This window comes from Armigeres subalbatus, chromosome 1, assembly GCF_024139115.2.
Source record: "Armigeres subalbatus isolate Guangzhou_Male chromosome 1, GZ_Asu_2, whole genome shotgun sequence".
Lineage (NCBI taxonomy): Eukaryota > Metazoa > Arthropoda > Insecta > Diptera > Culicidae > Armigeres > Armigeres subalbatus.
The window spans coordinates 25,435,546-25,458,461 of NC_085139.1; the positions used below are offsets into that span (position 1 = coordinate 25,435,546).

The window sequence follows — 22,916 nt, forward strand, 5'->3', positions numbered from 1 at the left end:
TTGCAAAGGTGGCAGAACTGTACACCCGCCTGAAACGTGAAGCAACAAAAGTTGGACTGGTAGTGAATGCGTCAAAGACAAAGTACATGCTTGTGGGTGGAACCGAGCGCGACAGGGTCCGCATGGGAAGCAGTGTTACGATAGACGGGGATACCTTCGAGGTGGTCGAGGAATTCGTCTACCTCGGATCCTTGCTAACGGCTGACAACAACGTTAGTCGTGAAATACGAAGGCGCATCATCTGTGGAAGTCGGGCCTACTACGGGCTCCAGAAGAAACTGCGGTCGAAAAGATTCGCCACCGCACCAAATGTGTCATGTACAAGACGTTAATAAGACCGGTAGTCCTCTACGGACATGAAACATGGACAATGCTCGAGGAGGACTTGCAAGCACTCGGGTATTCGAGAGACGGGTGCTTAGGACCATCTTTGGCGGTGTACAAGAAGACGGTGTGTGGCGGCGAAGGATGAACCATGAGCTCGCCCAGCTCTACGGCGAACCCAGTATCCAGAAGGTAGCTAAAGCCGGAAGGGTACGATGGGCAGGGCATGTTGCAAGAATGCCGGACAGCAACCCTGCAAAGATGGTGTTCGCTTCCGATCCGGCAGGTACGAGACGACGTGGAGCGCAGCGAGCGAGATGGGCAGACCAGGTGCAGAACGACTTGGCGAGCGTGGGGCGTATTCGAGGATGGAGAGATGCGGCCTCGAACCGTGTATTGTGGCGTCAAATTGTTGATTCAGTGTTATCTGTATAGATGTAGACTAAATAAATGAATGAATACATAATGCAAAAAAAAATAAAAGATCCGCGGGCAGAATTTATTTTGCTTTTAATTTTAGAGTCAAATATTGTTAATCAAATGCCATAGGAAGAATCTAGCTGAGTTTTACAAAAGGACATGTCCCTCACCACAAACAACGTAAAAATATTCAGCGCTTAATATGTTCAACAGACCTCAGTAAAAATGAAAAAAAATGCGAATTTGATCACTACCTCGTTGTCAATAACATTCGATCACGGTTGTCAACTGTATCGAACGAAAGATCACAGCGAACGATGCGTTACAATATCCAGCGATTGTCGGCTAAAGAAGTATCGTCTGAGTACCGCCAGAAGCTCGACGAACGGAAAAGTGCAATCAACGTTAGCGACAACATCAACGATCTATGGGAGTCGATCCATGGAGCGGTGAGCACAATAGCACGAGAAGTGGTAGGCACTGCACAGAGGCGACCCAGGACGGGTTGGTTCGATGTGGAGTGTCAGAGAGTGACAGACGAGAAGAACGTTGCCAGCAGCCGGATGTTGGTGTCGGGTACCCGATCGAATAGAGATCGGTACAAGGAAGCAAGAGCAGCCGAAGAACGTACCCACCGCAGGAAGAAAAAAGAGTACGAAGTACAAGTTATTAGTGAGGCGCAGGAAACAATGGACCAGAACGATATGCGGAGGTTTTATGAGTCTGTCAATGGCGTGCAGAGAAAGACAGCGCCATCTCCCGTCATGTGCAACGACCAACAAGGGAATTTGATGACAGATAAAACCAAAGTGGCTGCCAGGTGGAAGCAACACTTCGAGACTTTGTTGAATAGAGGAAGTAACGGTGCATCGGTGAACAGAATAAATATTAGCGACGATGGACAAGCTGTGGAGTCACCTACACTAGATGAGGTTAAAAAAGCTGTTAAAGAGCCGAAAAACAATAAGGCTGCGAGGAAGGACCAGCTCCCGGCTGAACTTCTCAAACCAGTGAGCAGCTTTATGAAGTTCTGCACCATATTATGTCAAAAATATGGGAAGACGAGGAAATGCCTGCTAGCTGGTCGGACGACCTCATTTGCCCTCTCTTTAAGAAAGGGCACAGACTGGAGAGCGCCAATTACTGAGGAATAACCCTCCTTAATTCGGCGTACAAAATTATGCCCCGTATTCTAGTCAACAGATTGAGACCGCTTGAAGAGTCCTTCGTCGGCGAATACCAAGCAGGTTTTCGTGAGGGCCGATCAACGACGGATCAAATGTTTACCCTGAGACAAATCCTTGATTAATTCCGGGAATACAACTTGCAGACACATCATCTGTTTATTGATTTCAAGGCGGCGTACGATTCAGTGAAACGGAATGAATTATGGTAAATTATGCTTGAACATGGTTTTCCGGCGAAACTGATACGGCTGATTCATATAACGTTGGACGGATCGAAATCAAGTGTAAGGGTTACGGTTAACGGGGGCCCTCCTCCTTAGCCGTGCGGTAAGACGCGCGGCTTCAAAGTAAAACCATGCTGAGGGTTGCTGGGTTCAATTCCCGGTGCCGGTCTAGGCAATTTTCGGATTGGAAATTGTCTCGACTTCCCTGGGCATGAAAGTATCATCGTTAATAACTGTGGAAGTGCTTAATGAACACTAAGCTGCGAGGCGGCTCTGTCCCAGTGTGGGGATGTAATGCCAATAAGAAGAAGAAGAAGGTTACGGATAAAATATCGACGTCATTTGTTACCTTTGATGGATTAAAGCAGGGTGATGCCCTTTCGAATCTACTGTTCAATATAGCGCTCGAGGGAGCGATTAGGGGAGCTGGTGTGCAAAGAAGCGGTACCATTATTACAAAATCGCATATGCTCCTGGGATTTGCGGACGATATCGATATTATCGGAATTGATCGCCGTGCGTGGAAGAGGCTTTTGTGCCTTTTAAGAGGGAGACAGCGAGGATTGGACTCACGATCAATTCCAGCAAAACGAAGTATATGGTCGCTGGAAATCAACGTGGGATCATTAGTGGTGTTGGTAGCGAAATGGTACTTGATGGTGAAAAGTTTGAAGTGGTAGAAGAATTCGTGTATCTTGGAACATTAGTGACGTGCGATAATGATGTTACCCGCGAGGTGAAAAGACGTATTGCAGCTGGAAATAGGGCTTATTACGGACTTCGTAACCAGCTTAAGTCCCGTAGTCTGCAAACAAAAACAAAACTCGCGCTGTATACTACTCTGATTTTTCCGGTGGCATTATACGGCCATGAAACATGGACGTTAAAGGAGGCTGATCGGAGAGCTTTTGGAGTGTTTGAGCGTAAGGTGCTGCGGACAATACTCGGCGGAAAACAGGAGAACGGTATCTGGCGGCGTCGCATGAATCACGAATTCTACCAGGTGTATAAAAGGCTGGATATTTTTAAGCTAATATAACACGGCAGGCTACGGTGGGCTGGTCACGTTGTTCGTATGCCGGAAGAACGTCATGCGAAGATAATATGTAGTAGAGAACACGGAAGAGGCCGCAGGCTTCGTGCAAGGTCGCGTACACGATGGATTTTTGCAGTTGAAGAAGACCTGAGGGCGCTCAATGTTCAGGGCGACTGGAAGCGATTGGCCGAGGATCGGGTCCAGTGGAGAAGGATACTTCATTCGGCGTAGGTTCATCGAAGAGCTGAAGCCCATCAAGTATCAAGATCTGTTCTTCATTTTGAAAAGTATTACAGAGGTCCGGAGACGAGTCAGCCTTGGGCTGAAAGTCTCCTTAATAAAGATACAAAAGAAAGTATTACAGATTCAAATTGCCACCCCTCCATTTCAATTAACATCTTGAATAAAGTCTCCAGGCAAATTTTCAACTAAATTCATGAAGATTTATTGAAAGTGTAAAACTTTCCAAAATGATCTTCTCAACAGATCTAAGCAGTATGAAAGCTGTTGATTGCAGTTCAAACTCGATTTTTTTTTTAATTTTTCCTGAGGTCTGTTGGAAATATTAAGCGAGCATTTTTTTTTACGTTGTGTATTGTGAGAGGCATTTTCCATCCATTACTTTTTTCTATGGAGTAAATAAACGAAAATCGTGACTGCTTGATGAAAACCTGTTTCCATTTCAGCACTTTAGCTCTCACTTACTTTTTGCGAGAACAAATAGAAAAAATTGAACCTTAACAATAATAGCCATGGAATGCGCTTATTCTAGCAACATCATCACGCTATCTGCATGTAGGCATAAGGTTCATGGTTTGCAGAAATCGCTCTTAATAGATAACAAACAACGATAAAAGAGAGGCAAAAACTGTTCCGAATCATAACAAGCCATGATAACACATGTATCAAACTTGTGAATAATTTAAGGTCACTCCTGACGGAATCGAAGTTTCAAAATGCTCGCGTTTTCGGGGGCACACCACTCGATACGGAGGCGGCGGACAACTGTCATTTTTGTTGGTTTAGCTTTGCTGCGTCGCAGCATGCGTGAAAAAATAAAAATTACAGTTGTGCGTTGCTTCCGTATCGAGTGGTGTGCCCCCGAAAACGCGAGCACTTTGAAACTTGGATTCTGTCAGGAGTGACCTTAAGGAACTTGAGCCTACTGAAGTTGAGGATGAAAGTAATTTTGAGTATCTAAACAAGTTTTTGCAATATTAAACAATACACAGTCAGTTTTTATTTCTGCAGTTCAGCAAAATAAAGATTTCCGTAAAAAAAATATGGTTATTTGCTGATTTCCAATAATCTATTTGCAGTGTTTTTGCAATAAAGCGTCACAATTCTTGGCAAAATACGTGTTTGCTGAAAGCTAGGACATGATGTGACAATTAAATCGAGACTGCCTTGTTACTATTCAGTCAGTAGCTATGGCCCGAAGCAACCAAATTAATTTGGTACAGAATCTTCCAAACAATATGTTTCTAAACTCGATGTTTATTTTCCATCCTATCCATTATTTATATGAGAGAAGCGAAAGATTCAAATACAAAAGATTTTACTTGAAACAATAGTTAGATAAAAATTGACAAAAATTAATATCAACAGTTATAAATCTTTACAGACCTAGAGAATAATGTATGAGCCTTTGGCTATTAAATAGAAACTAATTTTATTCCAACAAACTCGATCGAAGACATTTACGTTTACTGCTAAATATTAACCAGCAGCACGTCCAAACTAACAACAAACTGCCCTGTACGGAGAACGCGCCGCACTGGCACGATTGTGACAGAAAATCGATATAGGGGGAATGACGGCTTTGGCAGGTTTTGTTCTATTATTGGCAGGGGGGTTTTTTATGACTGACTAGGCTCAAATTTGGCCCAAACATTCTTTGCATATCAAAGAATATTGTGGCCAAATTTCATAAAATTTGGTCGACAAAACCCCCCCTACCAAAGCCGTCTTTCCCCCTAATTTTGAAGCATTTGAAAAATCCGGATCAACAGGATCTAGAAAATGTGAGAAAATTAGAGAATTCAATGATATACGGAATCAAAAATATTTGAAGGTAAAAGTTTAGGTCATGACAATGATCTCAATCGAATAGATCTGAATCAGTTCCAGAATCTATAATAAATAAGATATCAGATGATGCCCCAAATATGGAAAATCTACTAAATCAAGAAAACTTCTAAAACACCACCATCTCCATTTCACTGTTTTCAAACCATGATTGTTCAAACTGAATACTTTCAAAAGATACCATACTATGAGATTTACAAATTATTTTACTTCACTAAACAATATTATTTAAACCAACAGATAAATGCATCGTTTTATCTTTGAACACTTTCAACAAAACATTGAAGAAATTTTCAAATGGAAAGCTAAATACGTTTCTGTTGAAGATAAAGAATTGTATTACGTAGTGAGGTTCAGTGAAATTAAAAAAAAATCAGAAATTCAGATTTCGCCATACTCAAATTCTGCGGAATTTCGTTTCGAATGCTCTTTAACTGAATTTTTCGAAATGTCGCATATGCTTACGTCTGATATACCGCTTGACTGCCATTGAGAAAACTACATCCATCAAACCACATTTCCATTCGATAATTAACAAATAATGAATATTGTTGATGTAAATGATAACAAATAGTGGTTAGTGATTAATCGTGGTTCCTCGGCTCTATAACGAAAACAGCACATAGTTACGCGACCATTTTAAATTGTTTTCACCTATCTAACCTTGAAATGTTTGTGCAAAAGTCGTATCGGTTTCATACGAGTTTTTACCACATCTAGCTCCAAAAAGGGGCTATGCATCAGAGAATTCAATCAAGTTGATTCAAAAATTATTTGCATGGACTACTAAAATCCTTTATGCACCGTAATATTTTTTTATTTTATCGTTTTTTATTATGTGAGTTGACATAGCGGGAAGGCAAGTTCGGTATACAACTTTCGTGTTCCGAAGGCAGAAAGTAGTTAGGTTTATTATCCAACGTGATCTGAGTTATCGAACTGTATTTCCTTAGTTTTATTTTGAGCGATTGAAAAAAAATTAAATAAGCTTCCTTTCATATAACTTGCATTTATAGGTCCTCCTCATGGTTGAAAATAATATGTATTCCTTAAATTCTCATTCTTCCCAAAAACTGACCTTCTTTTTATTCCATAAACAACTTATAATCACACTCAAAACTGTCTATTCAAACTCCGTTAAAGTTTCCCTTACTCCTCACGCCGAATAAGCTACCACACCGGTGTGACGCCACCACTCGTGCAAAAACTTTGCGAAAACTTTTCCCATAATGAAACGACTCCGCCTCACTTGTTCCATTGCTTGCTCGTGCACTTTTCCTTACGTATGAGGCAATGCTTCCTGCAGACTCTTACCTGAGATCGTAATCCTTAATCCAATCCACGGGCGAAGATTTTCCCAGGCACAGTCTGCTGTAAACCGGCCCGACGTCTGTCAATGACTGTGAACTTTGTGTCCAAAACCGTGCTGCATAATGAGTCTTCGGGTGGAGCTTCTTGTCTTTCTGATGGAGGGATCAGCGTTGGAACGTGCGAGGGAGAGTGATTAGTTCCGTTCTACTTTCGCTTAAATGTATAGACGTCGATTATTTGGAGAATAATTCAACCACGAGCCCCAAAATGGTTTAGGAAACAATTTCCCACGCATGAAATGGAACGACAATACCCACGACACACACCTTACATAACTCCTCACCGGAACGGCAGACAGATGCCCTATCATGAAATGGAGCTTCCTCGACGCCATCGTCATTTGACTTCCATCGGATAAGGAGGAAGCAGCCACACTGCCACCACCAAAAAGTGAATTTAACGGTTCACCTGCTTCTTTTGGACCTTCGGTGTGCGTTCTGGTGTGGCAAGTCATCGAGAACGGGGAAGTCAGGAAAGTTAAACCGTTTTTCGTTCCTCTGTCGTCGTTCGGCGAGGGGTTTTAGTTAGTCTGTGCGGAGGCAATGGAGCGGAAAAATGGGTGGAAAATTATACACATTCTTGTTGCGTCGCCACCTACTTTTTCTCCGAAAAGGGAAAATAGCTGAAGTGGTGTGCCGAAGTAGGGTGTTACTGCTTTTAAAACGTTAATTTCTGTGTCATTTCACATCGAGTTCTATAAATTTCTTGCTTTGTGAAGGGTCTTATACTGTTGTCACCTGCGTTCATCTAACTGTTTCTCCCATAGCTTAAAGGTAATTTAGAGTAACAGTGAGGATGAGTGAGGAGTTCTATGCTGAGACGAGCCGGTATGCATTTTCACAATCGCTTTTACGGTTTTTATGATTTTATTTGAGTTATTCAGCAACACCCTAACGCTCCGGAAGGTCACATGGTTCATTTTCTCACATGACAAGCCCACAGCAAAGCCCTAAGCCATCGTCCGGATCATGGAAAACCAATAAAATGTTTAACTTTTTATGCACACTCATATCTTGTTCCAAAAGAATACGATGACGGGGACGTTTTCTGCCTCTCGCTTCGGCAGGGTTCCCATCCCTGGTGTCGGTTGAAATCGATACCCGCTCAGAATACGTAAATAGAACAGACACCGCCGGATAATAACACCAATTAAAGCATTCTTGAAGACAGCCAACGCCTTCCCAGTTAGAAGTTTTTGGGTCAATTTCAGGTTCTCGAACTGCGTCGAAATCGGTGCTACTGAATCGATAAACCCAACAAGCTCGGATCAAACCCAGACACCTGTATTAATTGCGGCAAATTGAAGCGAACGGTGTCTATCGAGTCATCAATAATCGCCCGTCAATCTCCCGTTCCTGTACGTGCTCCAGAGTCTAATGAAAGCCGGATTCCCGTTCCCTGCCAAAAAGCGAAGTAGCAATTCGTTTAATCTAAGTTCATATAGTTCGTCGTGGCAATTTCGTGAGATCTTTTTGCGCTGCATACCTTCACATTCGCCGGAGCTTCTATCATCGTCGTCATTGAGCTTATCTCGTACGTTGCCAAGCAATTTGGGAAAGCAAGTCAGCAGCCAGCCGTACGGTCTGCACCGTTGCTTATTTCTCTATGTTAATAATGAACTGAAACCTACACGTAAGACATGATTTTGGACAGGATTTTTTGGAGCATCGAGGAGCACGGTGAGCGAGGGTATGGACGTTGCAATCAGTAGAAAAGTGTTCAATCATCTTTTGCTCTACACTTAACACGTAATAAAAAAATGTAAATGTAAGATTCGTCAATGCAGAGTACACAGATGAAATGGCAGATCGTGTTTCAATTGAAATGTTCTATCGTAATGAATAAGATTCTGGACAGTTATATATGGGGGGGGGGGCTGTTGCAAGGAAGAACAAGTGGATGATCTGACATTTACTTGGCTACTGTTTCCATCTAGAGACGGAATAAGGAGGGTAGTTCTGAAGGACGGAGATGGTGATTAGAGGTTGAGATGGATTCAACTTGTTATGATGTATGACAGGCGAAGATATGGCGATTTTCTAGATAATAAATAAAGAATAATCCAGGAAGACATTCATTCGATTCTGGTAATATGCTTTTTAATTGTTTACTTCAATGTATTTTGAATTGACATTGACCAAAGAATCAATTCCTTTACCATACGATTCATAGCATAGCATAGTTACGGTGTACTTCGTAGATTGGATACTATTGATATATAATGATTTTCTTTTGAAATCCATATCCACATTGCTATCAGAAATCAAAGTGGGTTTAGTACTTGATTTCAATCTAGAACAAAAATCACAAAAGCATGAGGATTACTACTCCTGTCAACGCCCATCTTCACCGTAACTTAGGAGAAGAAGGAAGTGTTGATGTAGTACTTACTTAATGAGAGGCCCCCGACTCAGCGACACCCTCATAAGTACCACGGAGTTGGATATTGCGGAAGGTATTCGTTGGGTCAGGATTTGCCTGTAGCTGACAATGTGACCGTGGTAGATCTTACACCGTAACACACCACGCAAAGGTGTCTACCCAGCGTTACGGGGAATTCCTTTACCATACGATTCATATCTTGAAAACTTATTTTATTTATGCATTGTTTTGGAAGTCGAATAATTTGTGGTGGAGGTGAGTCGCATAGAAATTAGTCTTAAGAGGCATTCCACGGGGGCATGTCAGTCGATCCTGAGCGACCATTTCGAAAATATTTGAAACTCTGCACAGTTTTTCAATTTCATCTAAATCGTCATTTTTCGATATCAAATCTTCATATTGAGTCACGACTAACTTTTCAAAAGGGTGTATGTGAAAATGGTTCAAAAATATTTAAAAGCTGCACAGCAAAAACGGAATGTTCGATTGTTATGATTTTTCAGCAAAGTTAGACAACTAAATGGTGATTCTTAAGAAAATGTGCACAGTAAAAAAAAAATTTTTTGCCTTTAAAAATATCATTTTGTCACAAAAACTCAAATATCTCAAAACCCTATCTTTTTCGAACGTAATTTTTTAGGGAAAACGGTCCATTATATTAGCTATCTACCATAAAAATTTGGTGATGGTAAACTAATAAACAAAAAGTTATGACATTTCAAACATTTCACACTTTTCACATTTAGTAAAAAAAATTTTTTCTGTGTAAGTTATTTCGAGAATTGCAGTTTGATGCAGATTTTATTGTTAAGGGACGTGATTTAAACAAGTTGTTTTCATGATATTTTGATTTAATTATTCATAGCATCTATAAGAAACTTAGACACGATCCAGTGTTGTGATCAAAAGTATTGATAGTGTCATAATTTTCATTGCACGTGACTGGCGAAAAATTCTTTTAATAGTGTTGAAACCTGTTGATAATAACGTTGATAGAAACATATCAGAAATGTTATTTTTAAGACAAAAGCTGCAAAATCAAAGATTTATATACACGTGTACGTCTATAGTTTACCTGCAAAAAATATACCTCTTAGAGAATAGACTTTATGATCGGGAGGAAACGGGTATCTTCAACAACAACAAATGCATGATAGGTACATACGGAAGATGAGTGTATCCAAAAGGTCAACATCGAACGCTTTAACGAGGGCATAGCTGGGATAAAAGTGACTCCGATTAAATGGAGTAAGATGGACTACGTTTATTACCCGGAGAAAAAATACCGTGAAATAAACGAAGCTGTACGAAGAAACCTCTTCAAATTAGGACCTGATGATGTGGAAAATACAGACTACGATGAGGTAATTATAAATATGAAGGAAAGGTTCTCGAATGCAGCCACGACAAGGAAAGAAAAATTATTGATTTTGTCGATGCTGCCAAGTTCGTGGTCTATTCAGGATGCCATTGATGAGTTCAAAACCAATAGAAATACAGTAAAAGAGGCAAAACAATTGAAGAATAACTGTCTTTCAACCAAAAATACTAGGTCTAGTACTGCATTAACAGATGAGACAAAAGAAATAGTAGTTCAATATTTTGAAGATGATGAAGTAAGTCGAGCTATGCCTGGTCAAAAGATTATGTATCAGTAAAAAGATGGAAAGCGTCAATCCATCCAAAAACGATTAATGATGACGACTTTGAAAGAAGCGTACACACGCTTCAAGGAAATTCACGATAATATTAAAATAGGTTTTTCCTCATTTGCAAGCCTTCGGCCAAGGCAATGTAAGCTTCTTTCCAATTCAGGAACACATAATGTGTGTGTGCACAACCCATGAGAATATTAATCTTATTTTACATAGTTTGAAAAGAATCAATTTAACAAAGGATATTAAAATGTTAACTGGTAGTCTTTTGTGTGAAAATACAACATCAAATTGCTATCTACGATCTTGTTCGGATTGTCCAGATTCTTCATCATTGGAAAATACTTTATTCGCTGAGTTTGAAGAAAAATATATTGATCAGTTATCATTTGAGCAATGGGTGACCACGGATAGGTGTGACATAGAAACTATTGTAAAACCTGTAGATGAGTTTGTGTCATATTTTTTGCTTGAAATTAGAAAGTTTAATCCTCACGATTTCATTAAAACAGAACAATCCAGCTTTTTAAAAAATACGAAAAATACATTACAAAATGGTGAATTTTTAGTCATTTGTGATTTTTCTGAAAATTACAGCTTTGTATTGCAAGATGAAGTGCAGTCCCATCACTGGAACGTACAACAAGCTACAATTCATCCATTCGTTATTTATTTTAATGGAAGTACGCAAATTGAACACTTAAGTTTTATTATAATTTCCGAAGATTTAAGACACGATTCAGTATCCGTAAACTTGTCCATTGAAAAAATGATTAACTTTTTACGCGTTGATAAGCATAAAGAAGTCAAAAAGGTATATTTCATGTCTGATGGAGCAGCGTCGCAGTACAAAAATCGTAAGAATTTTTCGAGCCTATGTCAATTTAAATCAATGTACGGAATTGATGCAGAATGGCATTTTTTTGCTACATCACATGGCAAAGGTCCTTGTGATGCTATTGGAGGAACAATAAAGCGCATGGCCACAAGAGCAAGTTTAGCCAAAGAACGTGAGCATCCAATTAAAACTGCGAAAGAACTTTTGATTGGGCAAATCGTAGAAAAGAAAAAGATTTAACCAAATTATCATTTTGTTTTACTACTACTGAAAGGCTTCAGAGCTCAGCGAGCAATTTAATAACGCGAAAACGATCCAAGGAACCCAAAAATTTCACTGTTTCATTCCATTGTCGGAAAATAAAATTAAAGCAAAACTATACTCAAACTGTGCTGATAATAATTCAAAAGTGTTCGATATTTTAAAAAATTTGAATAAAAAAAAATAAGTATTAATAAACTGTTTTCATGATATCATTACCCATACCAAAATTCAAACCCAAAACTCTTAGAGTTTCTATAACAACATTGTGTAACTGCCACATTTAATTTAATACTTAGGATAATATTAATTCATTTTTATTTATTTATACATATAATATTTATACATATAATATACATAATATCGATGAATACATAAATATGGAATATCATACAAACAACTTGTTTAACTCACGCAAGGCCCTTAACAATAAAATCAGCATCAAACTGCGATTCTTGAAAAAAAAATACACGGAAATTCACTATATGTGAAAATTGTGAAATGTTTGAAATGCCATAACTTTTTTGTTTATTAGTTTACCATCACCAAATTTTTAAAGTAGATAGCTAATATAAAGGACCGTTTTCCTAAAAAATTACGTTCGAAAAAAGATAGGGTTTTTGAGATATTTGAGTTTTGTGACAAAATGATATTTTTAAAGGCAAAAATTTTTTTTTACTGTGCACATTTTCTTAAGAATCACCATTTAGTTGTCTAACTTTGCTGAAAAAATCATAACAATCGAACATTCCGTTTTTGCTGTGCAGCTTTTTAAATATTTTTGAACCATTTTCACATACACCCTTTTGAAAAGTTAGTCGTGACTCAATATGAAGATTTGATATCGAAAAATGACGATTTAGATGAAATTGAAAAACTGTGCAAAGTTTCAACTCAATAGAAAATCATGAATTAAAAATTTTCTTAAATTTTGATGCTGTTGCTTGGAATCGCTCTTAGTTCACCGAGGTTCAGATATATCCGAATGAACTAACAAGAGAATACAACATATTTGCTGTCACCTTGGTCAAGAAGACAGTTTTCGGATACATCGTAGCTGACCGACTGTAATAAGGGTCGAGCATTTCTCCAATCTGGGCAATTAGAACTATCTCAAACCTTGCGATGTGCGAAAATCAAATGCCGTTTCTACAACGTATACTGCCCACATAAAAGGAAACCTGACGACAAGGAAGAAGCGTTTTACGCACAACTGGAGCATACCTACGATGGATACCCATTTCATGACGAAAAAATTGTTATAGGCTATAGATAGCGTCTTATTGTTTGGCCTATTCATGAAGCTCTTCCATGAATCAAACTCACGAAAGCAGTTTAACGTCGTTCTTATTACGCCAAGACGGAGTTTCTCACCTGAGGGTTCATGAAGCAATTTGTTCAATTTTCATGAAGTGTTATAAATAAAGCAATAACAATATTATTTTTATCTTTTGACAAATTTCTAACCCAAGCTTCAAAAGCCGGTATTTTCGGTCAAATAAACGCGCTCCTATAAAGAGAAAGAAAATGTGCATCGCACTGGATAGTTAGCATATTGTATCGAATGACATCGACCAACGATGTATCAAATTTGCAGCCTCCCGCGGAATGATAGTCCGAATCCGTGGTACTCTATTCAACAAAAATATCGAAAAGGTCGCATGATGATCACTTATACGTTGTTAAGTTCTTATCCAACATTACGGAAGTCGTGTGTAGCACGCAGCGCAGGAAGTTCCTCTGGGTATCACTCCGAAAGTTCTTACGGAAATTCATACGGAAATTCTTCCGGAAGTTCCTCCGGGAATTCCTCCGGGAATTCCTCCGGAAGTTCCTCCGGGAATTCCTCCGGAAGTTCCTCCGGGAATTCCTCCGGAAGTTCCTCCGGGAATTCCTCCGGAAGTTCCTCCGGGAATTCCTCCGGAAGTTCCTCCGGGAATTCCTCCGGAAGTTCCTCCGGGAATTCCTCCGGAAGTTCCTCCGGGAATTCCTCGGAAGTTCCTCCGGGAATTCCTCCGGAAGTTCCTCCGGGAATTCCTCCGGAAGTTCCTCCGGGAATTCCTCCGGAAGTTCCTCGGGAATTCCTCCGGAAGTTCCTCCGGGAATTCCTCCGGAAGTTCCTCCGGGAATTCCTCCGGAAGTTCCTCCGAATTCCTCCGGAAGTTCCTCCGGAATTCCTCCGGAAGTTCCTCCGGAATTCCTCCGGAAGTTCCTCGGGAATTCCTCCGGAATTCCTCCGAAGTTCCTCCGGAATTCCTCCGGAAGTTCCTCCGGGAATTCCTCTGGAAGTTCCTCAGGAAGTTCCTCCGGAATTCCTTCGGAAGTTCCTCCGGGAATTCCTCCGGAAGTTCCTCCGGGAATTCCTCCGGAAGTTCCTCCGGGAATTCCTCCGGAAGTTCCTTCGGGAATTCCTCCGGAAGTTCCTCCGGGAATTCCTCCGGAAGTTCCTCCGGGAATTCCTCCGGAAGTTCCTCCGGGAATTCCTCCGGATATTCCTCCGGGAATTCCTCCGGGAATTCCTCCGGAAGTTCCTCCGGGAATTTCTCCGGAAGTTCCTCCGGAAGTTCCTCCGGGAATTCCTCCGGAGGTTTCTCCGGGAATTCCTCCGGAAGTTCCTCCGGGAATTCCTCCGGAAGTTCCTCCGGGAATTCCTCCGGAAGTTCCTCCGGAATTCCTCGGAAGTTCCTCCAGGAATTCCTCGGAAGTTCCTCCGGAATTCCTCCGGAAGTTCCTCCGGGAATTCCTCCGGAAGTTCCTCCAGAATTCCTCCGGAAGTTCCTCCGGGAATTCCTCCGGAAGTTCCTCCGGGAATTCCTCCGGAAGTTCCTCCGGAATTCCTCCGGAAGTTCCTCCGGGAATTCCTCCGGAAGTTCCTCCGGGAATTCCTCGGAAGTTCCTCCGAATTCCTCCGGAAGTTCCTCAGGAATTCCTCCGGAAGTTCCTCCGGAATTCCTCCGGAAGTTCCTCCGGAATTCCTCCGGAAGTTCCTCCGGGAATTCCTCCGGAAGTTCCTCCGGAATTCCTCCGGAAGTTCCTCGAAATTCCTCCGGAAGTTCCTCCGAATTCCTCCGGAAGTTCCTCCGGGAATTCCTCCGAAGTTCCTCCGGGAATTCCTCCGGAAGTTCCTCCGGGAATTCCTCCGGAAGTTCCTCGGGAATTCCTCCGTGAGTTCCTCAGGAATTCCTCCGGAAGTTCCTCCGGGAATTCCTCCGGAAGTTCCTCCGGAATTCCTCCGGAAGTTCCTCCGAATTCCTCCGGAAGTTCCTCCGGGAATTCCTCCGGAAGTTCCTCAGGAATTCCTCCGGAAGTTCCTCCGGGAATTCCTCCGGAAGTTCCTCCGAATTCCTCCGAAGTTCCTCCGGAATTCCTCCGGAAGTTCCTCCGGAATTCCTCCGGAAGTTCCTCCGGGAATTCCTCCGGAAGTTCCTCCGGGAATTCCTCCGGAAGTTCCTCCGAATTCCTCGGAAGTTCCTCCGGAATTCCTCCGGAAGTTCCTCCGGAATTCCTCGGAAGTTCCTCCGGAATTCCTCCGGAAGTTCCTCCGGGAATTCCTCCGGAAGTTCCTCCGGGAATTCCTCCGGAAGTTCCTCCGGGAATTCCTCCGGAAGTTCCTCCAGGAATTCCTCGGAAGTTCCTCCGGGAATTCCTCCGGAAGTTCCTCCGGGAATTCCTCGGAAGTTCCTCCGGAATTCCTCCGGAAGTTCCTCCCGAATTCCTCCGGAAGTTCCTCCGGGAATTCCTCCGGAAGTTCCTCCGGAATTCCTCCGGAAGTTCCTCCAGGAATTCCTCCGGAAGTTCCTCCAGGAATTCCTCCGGAAGTTCCTCCAGGAATTCCTCGGAAGTTCCTCCAGAAATTCATTCCGAATTCCTCCAGGAGTTCATTCAGAATTCCTCCAGGAATTCCTCCGGAAGTTCCTCCAGGAATTCCTCCGGAAGTTCCTCCAGGAATTCCTCCGGAAGTTCCTCCAGGAATTCCTCCGGAAGTTCCTCCAGGAATTCCTCCGGAAGTTCCTTCAGGAATTCCTCCGGAAGTTCCTCCAGGAATTCCTCCAGAAGTTCCTCCAGGAATTCCTCCGGAAGTTCCTCCAGTAATTCCTCCGGAAGTTCCTCCAGTAATTCTTCCGGAAGTTCCTCCAGTAATTTCTCGGAAGTTCCTCCAGGAATTTCTCGGAAGTTCCTCCAGGAATTCCTCCGGAAGTTCCTCCAGGAATTCCTCCGGAAGTTCCTCCAGGAAGTTCCTCCAGCAATTTCTCGGAAGTTCCCCCAGGAATTCCTCCGGAAGTTCCTCCAGGAATTCCTCCGGAAGTTCCTCCAGCAATTCCTCCGGAAGTTCCTCCAGGAATTCCTCCGGAAGTTCCTCCAGGAATTCCTCCGGAAGTTCCTCCAGGAATTCCTCCGGAAGTTCCTCCAGGAATTCCTCCGGAAGTTCCTCCAGGAATTCCTCCGGAAGTTCCTCCAGGAATTCCTCCGGAAGTTCCTCCAGGAATTCCTCCGGAAGTTCCTCCGGAAGTTCCTCCAGGAATTCCTCCGGAAGTTCCTCCAGGAATTCCTCCGGAAGTTCCTCCAGGAATTCCTCCGGAAGTTCCTCCAGGAATTCCTCCGGAAGTTCCTCCAGGAATTCCTCCGGAAGTTCCTCCAGGAATTCCTCCGGAAGTTCCTCCAGGAATTCCTCCGGAAGTTCCTCCAGGAATTCCTCCGGAAGTTCCTCCAGGAATTCCTCCGGAAGTTCCTCCGGAAGTTCCTCCAGGAATTCCTCCGGAAGTTCCTCCAGGAATTCCTCGGAAGTTCCTCCAGGAATTCCTCCGGAAGTTCCTCCAGGAATTCCTCCGGAAGTTCCTCCAGGAATTCCTCCGGAAGTTCCTCCAGGAATTCCTCCGGAAGTTCCTCTAGGAATTCCTCCGGAAGTTCCTCCAGGAATTCCTCCGGAAGTTCCTCCAGGAATTCCTCCGGAAGTTCCTCCAGGAATTCCTCCGGAAGTTCCTCCAGGAATTCTCTCGGAAGTTCCTCCAGGAATTCCTACGGAAGTTCCTCCAGGAATTCCTACGGAAGTTCCTCCAGGAATTCCTACGGAAGTTCCTCCAGGAATTCCTCCGGAAGTTCCTCCAGGAAATCCTCCGGAAGTTCCTCCAGGAAATCCTCCGGAAGTTCCTCCGGGAAATCCTCCGGAAGTTCCTCCAGGAAATCCTCCGGAAGTTCCTCCGGCAATTCCTCCGGAAGTTCCTCCGGGAATTCCTCCGGAAGTTCCTCCAGGAATTCCTCCGGAAGTTCCTCAGGAATTCCTCGGAAGTTCCTCCGGGAATTCCTCCGGAAGTTCCTCCGGGAATTCCTCCGGAAGTTCCCCGGGAATTCCTCCGGAAGTTCCTCCGGGAATTCCTCCGGAAGTTCCTCCAGGAATTCCTCCGGAAGCTACTCCAGGGATTCTCCCGGAAGTTGCTCCAGGAATTCCTCCGGAAGTTGCTCTGGAAGCTCCTCCGGAAGTTCCTCCAAAAATTCCTCCGGAAGTTCCTCCAGGAATTCCTCCGGAAGTTCCTCCGGGAATTCCTCCGGAAGTTCCTCCGGGAATTCCTCGGAAGTTCCTCCAGGAATTCCTCCGGAAGTTCCTCCGGGAATTCCTCCGGAAGTTCCTCAGGCTCTCAGAATTCCTCCGGAAGTTCCTCAGGAATTCCTCCGGAAGTTCCGCCAGGTATTCCTCCGGAAGTTCCTCCAGGAATTCCTCCGGAAGTTCCTCCAGGAATTCCTCCGGAAGTTCCTCCAGGAATTCCTCCGGAAGTTCCTCCAGGAATTCCTCCGGAAGTTCCTCCAGGAATTCCTCCGGAAGTTCCTCCAGGAATTCCTCCGGAAGTTCCTCCAGGAATTCCTCCGGAAGTTCCTCCAGGAATTCCTCCGGAAGTTCCTCCAGGAATTCCTCCGGAAGTTCCTCCAGGAATTCCTCCGGAAGTTCCTCCAGGAATTCCTCCGGAAGTTCCTCCAGGAATTCCTCCGGAAGTTCCTCCAGGAATTCCTCCGGAAGTTCCTCCAGGAATTCCTCCGGAAGTTCCTCCAGGAATTCCTCCGGAAGTTCCTCCAGGAATTCCTCCGGAAGTTCCTCCAGGAATTCATCCGGATGTTCCTCCAGGAATTTCCCTCGAATTTCCTCCAGGAATTTCCCGGAAGTTTCTTCAGGAATTCCTTCGGAAGTTTCTCCAGGAATTCCTCCAGAAGTTCCTCCAGGAATTCGCCGGAAGTTCCTCCAGGAATTCGCCGGAAGTTCCTCCAGGAATTCCTCCGGAAGTTCCTCCAGGAATTCCTCCGGAAGTTCCTCCAGGAATTCCTCCGGAAGTTCCTCCAGGAATTCCTCCGGAAGTTCCTCCAGGAAGTTCCTCCAGGAATTCCTCCGGAAGTTCCTCCAGGAATTCCTCCGGAAGTTCCTCCAGGAATTCCTCCGGAAGTTCCTCCAGGAATTCCTCCGGAAGTTCCTCCAGGAATTCCTCCGGAAGTTCCTCCAGGAATTCCTCCGGAAGTTCCTCCAGGAATTCCTCGGAAGTTCCTCCAGGAATTCCTCCGGAAGTTCCTCCAGGAATTCCTCCGGAAGTTCCTCCAGGAATTCCTCCGGAAGTTCCTCCAGGAATTCCTCCGGAAGTTCCTCCAGGAATTCCTCGGAAGTTCCTCCAGGAATTCCTCCGGAAGTTCCTCCAGGAATTCCTCCGGAAGTTCCTCCAGGAATTCCTCCGGAAGTTCCTCCAGGAATTCCTCCGGAAGTTCCTCCAGGAATTCCTCCGGAAGTTCCTCCAGGAATTCCTCCGGACGTTCCTCAAGGAATTCCTCCGGAAGTTCCTTGAGGAATTCCTCCGGAAGGTCCTCCAGGAATTCCTCCGGAAGTTCGTCCAGAATTCCTCCGGAAGTTTCTCCAGGAATTCCTCCGGAAGTTCCTCCAGGAATTCCTCAGGAAGTTCCTCCAGGAATTCCTCCGGAAGTTCCTCCGGAAGTTCCTCCAGGAATTCCTCGGGAAGTTTCTTCAGGAATTCTTCTTGAAGCTCCTCCAGGAATTCCCCCGGAAGTTCCTCCAGGAATTCTTCCGAAAGTTCCCCCAGGAATTCCTCCGGAAGTTCGTCCAGGAATTCTTCCGGAAGTTCCATCAGGAATTCCTCCGGAAGTTCCTCTAGAATTCCTCCGGAAGTTCTCCTGAAGGAATTCCTCCGGAAGTTCCTTAAGGAATTCTTCCAGAAGTTCCTCCAGGAATTCCTCCGGAAGTTCCTCCAGGAATTCCTCCGGAAGTTCCTCCAGGAATTCCTCCGGAAGTTCCTCCAGGAATTCCTCCGGAAGTTCCTCCAGGAATTCCTCCGGAAGTTCCTGCCGTAATTCCTCGGAAGTTCCTCCAGGAATTCCTCCGGAAGTTCCTCCAGGAATTCCTCCGGAACTTCCTCCAGGAAAAGCGCCTAAATCTCGGAAGAACCTCCAGGAATTCCTCCGGAAGTTCCTCCAGGAATTCCTCCGGAAGTTCCTCCAGGAATTCCTCCGGAAGTTCCTCCAGGAATTCCTCCGGAAGTTCCTCCAGGAATTCCTCCGGAAGTTCCTCCAGGAATTCCTCCGGAAGTTCCTCCAGGAATTCCTCCGGAAGTTCCTCCGGAAGTTCCTCCGGAAGTTCCTCCAGGAATTCCTCCGGAAGTTCCTCCAGGAATTCCTCCGGAAGTTCCTCCAGGAATTCCTCCGGAAGTTCCTCCAGGAATTCCTCCGGAAGTTCCTCCAGGAATTCCTCCGGAAGTTCCTCCAGGAATTCCTCCGGAAGTTCCTCCAGGAATTCCTCCGGAAGTTCCTCCAGGAATTCCTCCGGAAGTTCCTCCAGGAATTCCTCCGGAAGTTCCTCCAGGGATTCCTCCGGAAGTTCCTCCAGGGATTCCTCCGGAAGTTCCTCCAGGAATTCCTACGGAAGTTCCTCCAGGAATTCCTACGGAAGTTCCTCCAGGAATTCCTACGGAAGTTCCTCCAGGAATTCCTCCGGAAGTTCCTCCAGGAATTCCTCCAGAGTTCCTCCAGGAATTTCTCCGGAAGTTCCTCCAGGAATTCCGTCGGAAGTTCCTCCAGGAATTCCTCCGGAAGTTCCTCCAGGAATTCCTCCGGAAGTTCCTCCAGGAATTCCTCCGGAAGTTCCTCCAGGAATTCCTCCGGAAGTTCCTCCAGGAATTCCTCCAGAAGTTCCTCCAGGAATTCCTCCGGAAGTTCCTCCAGGAATTCCTCCGGAAGTTCCTCCAGGAATTCCTCCGGAAGTTCCTCCAGGAATTCCTCCGGAAGTTCCTCCAGGAATTCCTCCGGAAGTTCCTCCAGGAATTCCTCCGGAAGTTCCTCCAGGAATTCCTCCGGAAGTTCCTCCAGGAATTCCTCCGGAAGTTCCTCCAGGAATTCCTCCGGAAGTTCCTCCAGGAATTCCTCCGGAAGTTCCTCCAGGAATTCCTCGGAAGTTCCTCCAGGAATTCCTCCGGAAGTTCCTCCAGGAATTCCTCCGGAAGTTCCTCCAGGAATTCCTCGGAAGTTCCTCCAGGAATTCCTCCGGAAGTTCCTCCAGGAATTCCTCCGGAAGTTCCTCCAGGAATTCCTCCGGAAGTTCCTCCAGGAATTCCTCCGGAAGTTCCTCCAGGAATTCCTCCGGAAGTTCCTCCAGGAATTCCTCCGGAAGTTCCTCCAGGAATTCCTCCGGAAGTTCCTCCAGGAATTCCTCCGGAAGTTCCTCCAGGAATTCCTCCGGAAGTTCCTCCAGGAATTCCTCCGGAAGTTCCTCCAGGAATTCCTCCGGAAGTTCCTCCAGGAATTCCTCCGGAAGTTCCTCCAGGAATTCCTCCGGAAGTTCCTCCAGGAATTCCTCCGGAAGTTCCTCCAGGAATTCTTCCGGAAGTTCCTCCAGGAATTCCTCCGGAAGTTCCTCCAGGAATTCCTCCGGAAGTTCCTCCAGGAATTCCTCCGGAAGTTCCTCCAGGAATTCCTCCGGAGGTTCCTCCAGGAATTCCTCCGGAGGTTCCTCCAGGAATTCCTCCGGAAGTTCCTCCAGGAATTCCTCCGGAAGTTCCTCCAGGAGTTTCTCCGGAGGTTCCTATACGAATTCCTCGGGAGGTTCCTCCAGGAATTCCTCCGGAAGTTCCTCCAGGAATTCCTGGAGAAGCTCCTCCAGAAATTCCTTGGGAAGTTCCATCCATTAATTCCTCGGAAAGTTCCTCCAGGAATTTTTCTGAGAAGTTTCTCCAGAAATTCCTTGGGAAGTTCCTCCAGGAATTCCTCCGGAAGTTCCTCCAGGAATTCCTCCGGAAGTTCCTCCAGGAATTCCTCCGGAAGTTCCTCCAGGAACTCCTCCGGAAGTTCCTCCGGAAGTTTCTCCGGGAATTCCTCCGGAAGTTCCTCCAGGAATTCCTCCGGAAATTTCTCCGGGAATTCCTCCGGAAGTTCCTCCGGGAATTCCTCCGGAAGTTCCTCCGGGAATTTCTCCGGAAGTTCCTCTGGGAATTCCTCCGGAAGTTGTAGCAAGTACGCCATATTTATTTATTTATTTATTTCAATGTTTAGTTTATCTCTGTAAATATATTTATTTCGTTATTTATTTAAATTATAAAACTTTGCATGTATAGTTGCGTCTTTTGAAATAAATCTTTGTCTTGGATCACCGCAAGAATAGTCTAGAAGAAGTACGCCATTGAGTTACCTACGCTAAGAATTGAGTCTTATGAGTTCCCTACAGTCAGCTACCAAAGAAACACATGGGGTTTAGCCAGCATATAGCGCATCATGACGCCAAAAGTAGCGCGTGGCTTGCGGCCAACGACCCGCACGCCGGTCTTTTGAAGTTGCGTTGACCTTTGGCTTGTCCGGCATTCCACGCTTGGCACGATTCTTAGCGAGCAAGCTTACTGGCTAATTTGAATCGTCTGTGGGAATGAGATGCACGATTTTGGGGGATTTCGTGGATAAATTCTTTTGATGCTCGGGTTCGCAAATTTCAACTTCGTTGAATTTCGCGAACTATGGAGACAATGTCTAAAATTTCGCGGTATCTGAGGATTTTCCCAACCCGGAATCGTTCACTTTGTTCCGTTCCGTGGAAGAGGCAAAAGCGGTCAATTTTGTTCCGTGCCGTAGTGTGTTTTGTAAGGTAAAAGTGACATAGTTTTTTAGTAGGTTGTTAGCTAATATACGTTCTTTGTTTCCCTCTAGTCGAGCATAAGTTAGAAAAGCTCAATTCAGTCAGTTGATTGTATATTGTGTGTGCGTAGATCCATGTTAAGAAAGGTAATTTGTGACATTTTTAAAATATTAGATAGTTCTCAAACATCGTGCGTGTGTACAATTAGGTCCGTGGCAGCATTAAATTGGCGAAGCCGACACACTACACCAATCCGATAAGACCGTCTTTTGACCCCACGCATCGGCTACAAAGATTCCCGGGGTACACTTGGCCGGAGATGGTTGCGTACCATCAAAAGCGCACCTTTGGCAGGTGAAGCCAACCCACCGCAAACAGCATCCAATCAATTTCCATCGTCCTGCTACGGCATAGCAGCAAATCGCCGTTGTCGTCGTCATCGTCAAGCAAAGTACCGACGGCGCATCAACTTTTCGTTTGCGCGCCAGGAGGACCATCGGCGCTTGTACCGCGCCCACGCGTAAGCCCGCGCACCGTATGAGGGAGTGAGAGACCAGCAACATCGACGCAATTAGCCGTCCGTCGGCGTGAGTTCCGGCCCGGAGTAGTGCTTAAAGCAGCTCCGGCCCATCCGTAGGTCCTCCCATCAAATGACTAGCTAGTACAGAGTGAGTAAAATGCATGCATAATTGTTTGTGTCGTCCATGGCCATGTGACTCAGTTAGAGGCACAACAATTTGTTTTCGTGAGTCGTCAGTAGCCCATTGAGGACGGCTCCGTGTGAAGCTCATCGCATGTGAGAAGGTGAGAGTGAGAGATTACCGGAGAAGTTTGTCGGAGTAAGCAGATGCCGGAGATACCGCTGGCGAAGAGAAATAGCGAAGAAGAGGTGTAAAGAGAGTGTACGCACGTAGAGAGTAGAGATTAGGGAATTGCACGCACACTATAAAGCGAGTTAGAGGGAAACCAGAGGGAATGCTAGGCCTAGGCAAATGCAAGGAATAAAGAAAGTGCATTAAAATCCATGT

At 44.7% G+C, this 22,916-nt stretch overlaps 1 protein-coding gene and 1 long non-coding RNA gene across 3 annotated transcripts in view; one reads left to right on the forward strand and one right to left on the reverse strand.

Moving 5' to 3' along the window:
* LOC134222896 (uncharacterized) overlaps nt 1-6,685 on the reverse strand; it is an 80,640-nt gene extending 73,955 nt beyond the window's left edge. For both annotated transcript variants that reach the window (XM_062702048.1, XM_062702043.1), the window contains exon 1: nt 6,594-6,685. The gene's annotated coding sequence lies outside the window, so the exon portion shown is untranslated. The remainder of the gene's footprint in view (nt 1-6,593) is intronic.
* A 14,717-nt stretch (nt 6,686-21,402) lies between these two features.
* LOC134208189 (uncharacterized) lies at nt 21,403-22,206 on the forward strand. The gene is made up of 3 exons (XR_009978536.1): nt 21,403-21,897; nt 21,960-22,034; nt 22,097-22,206. It is a non-coding gene; the product is annotated as an uncharacterized LOC134208189 (long non-coding RNA).
* The last annotated feature ends 710 nt before the right edge of the window (nt 22,207-22,916 follow it).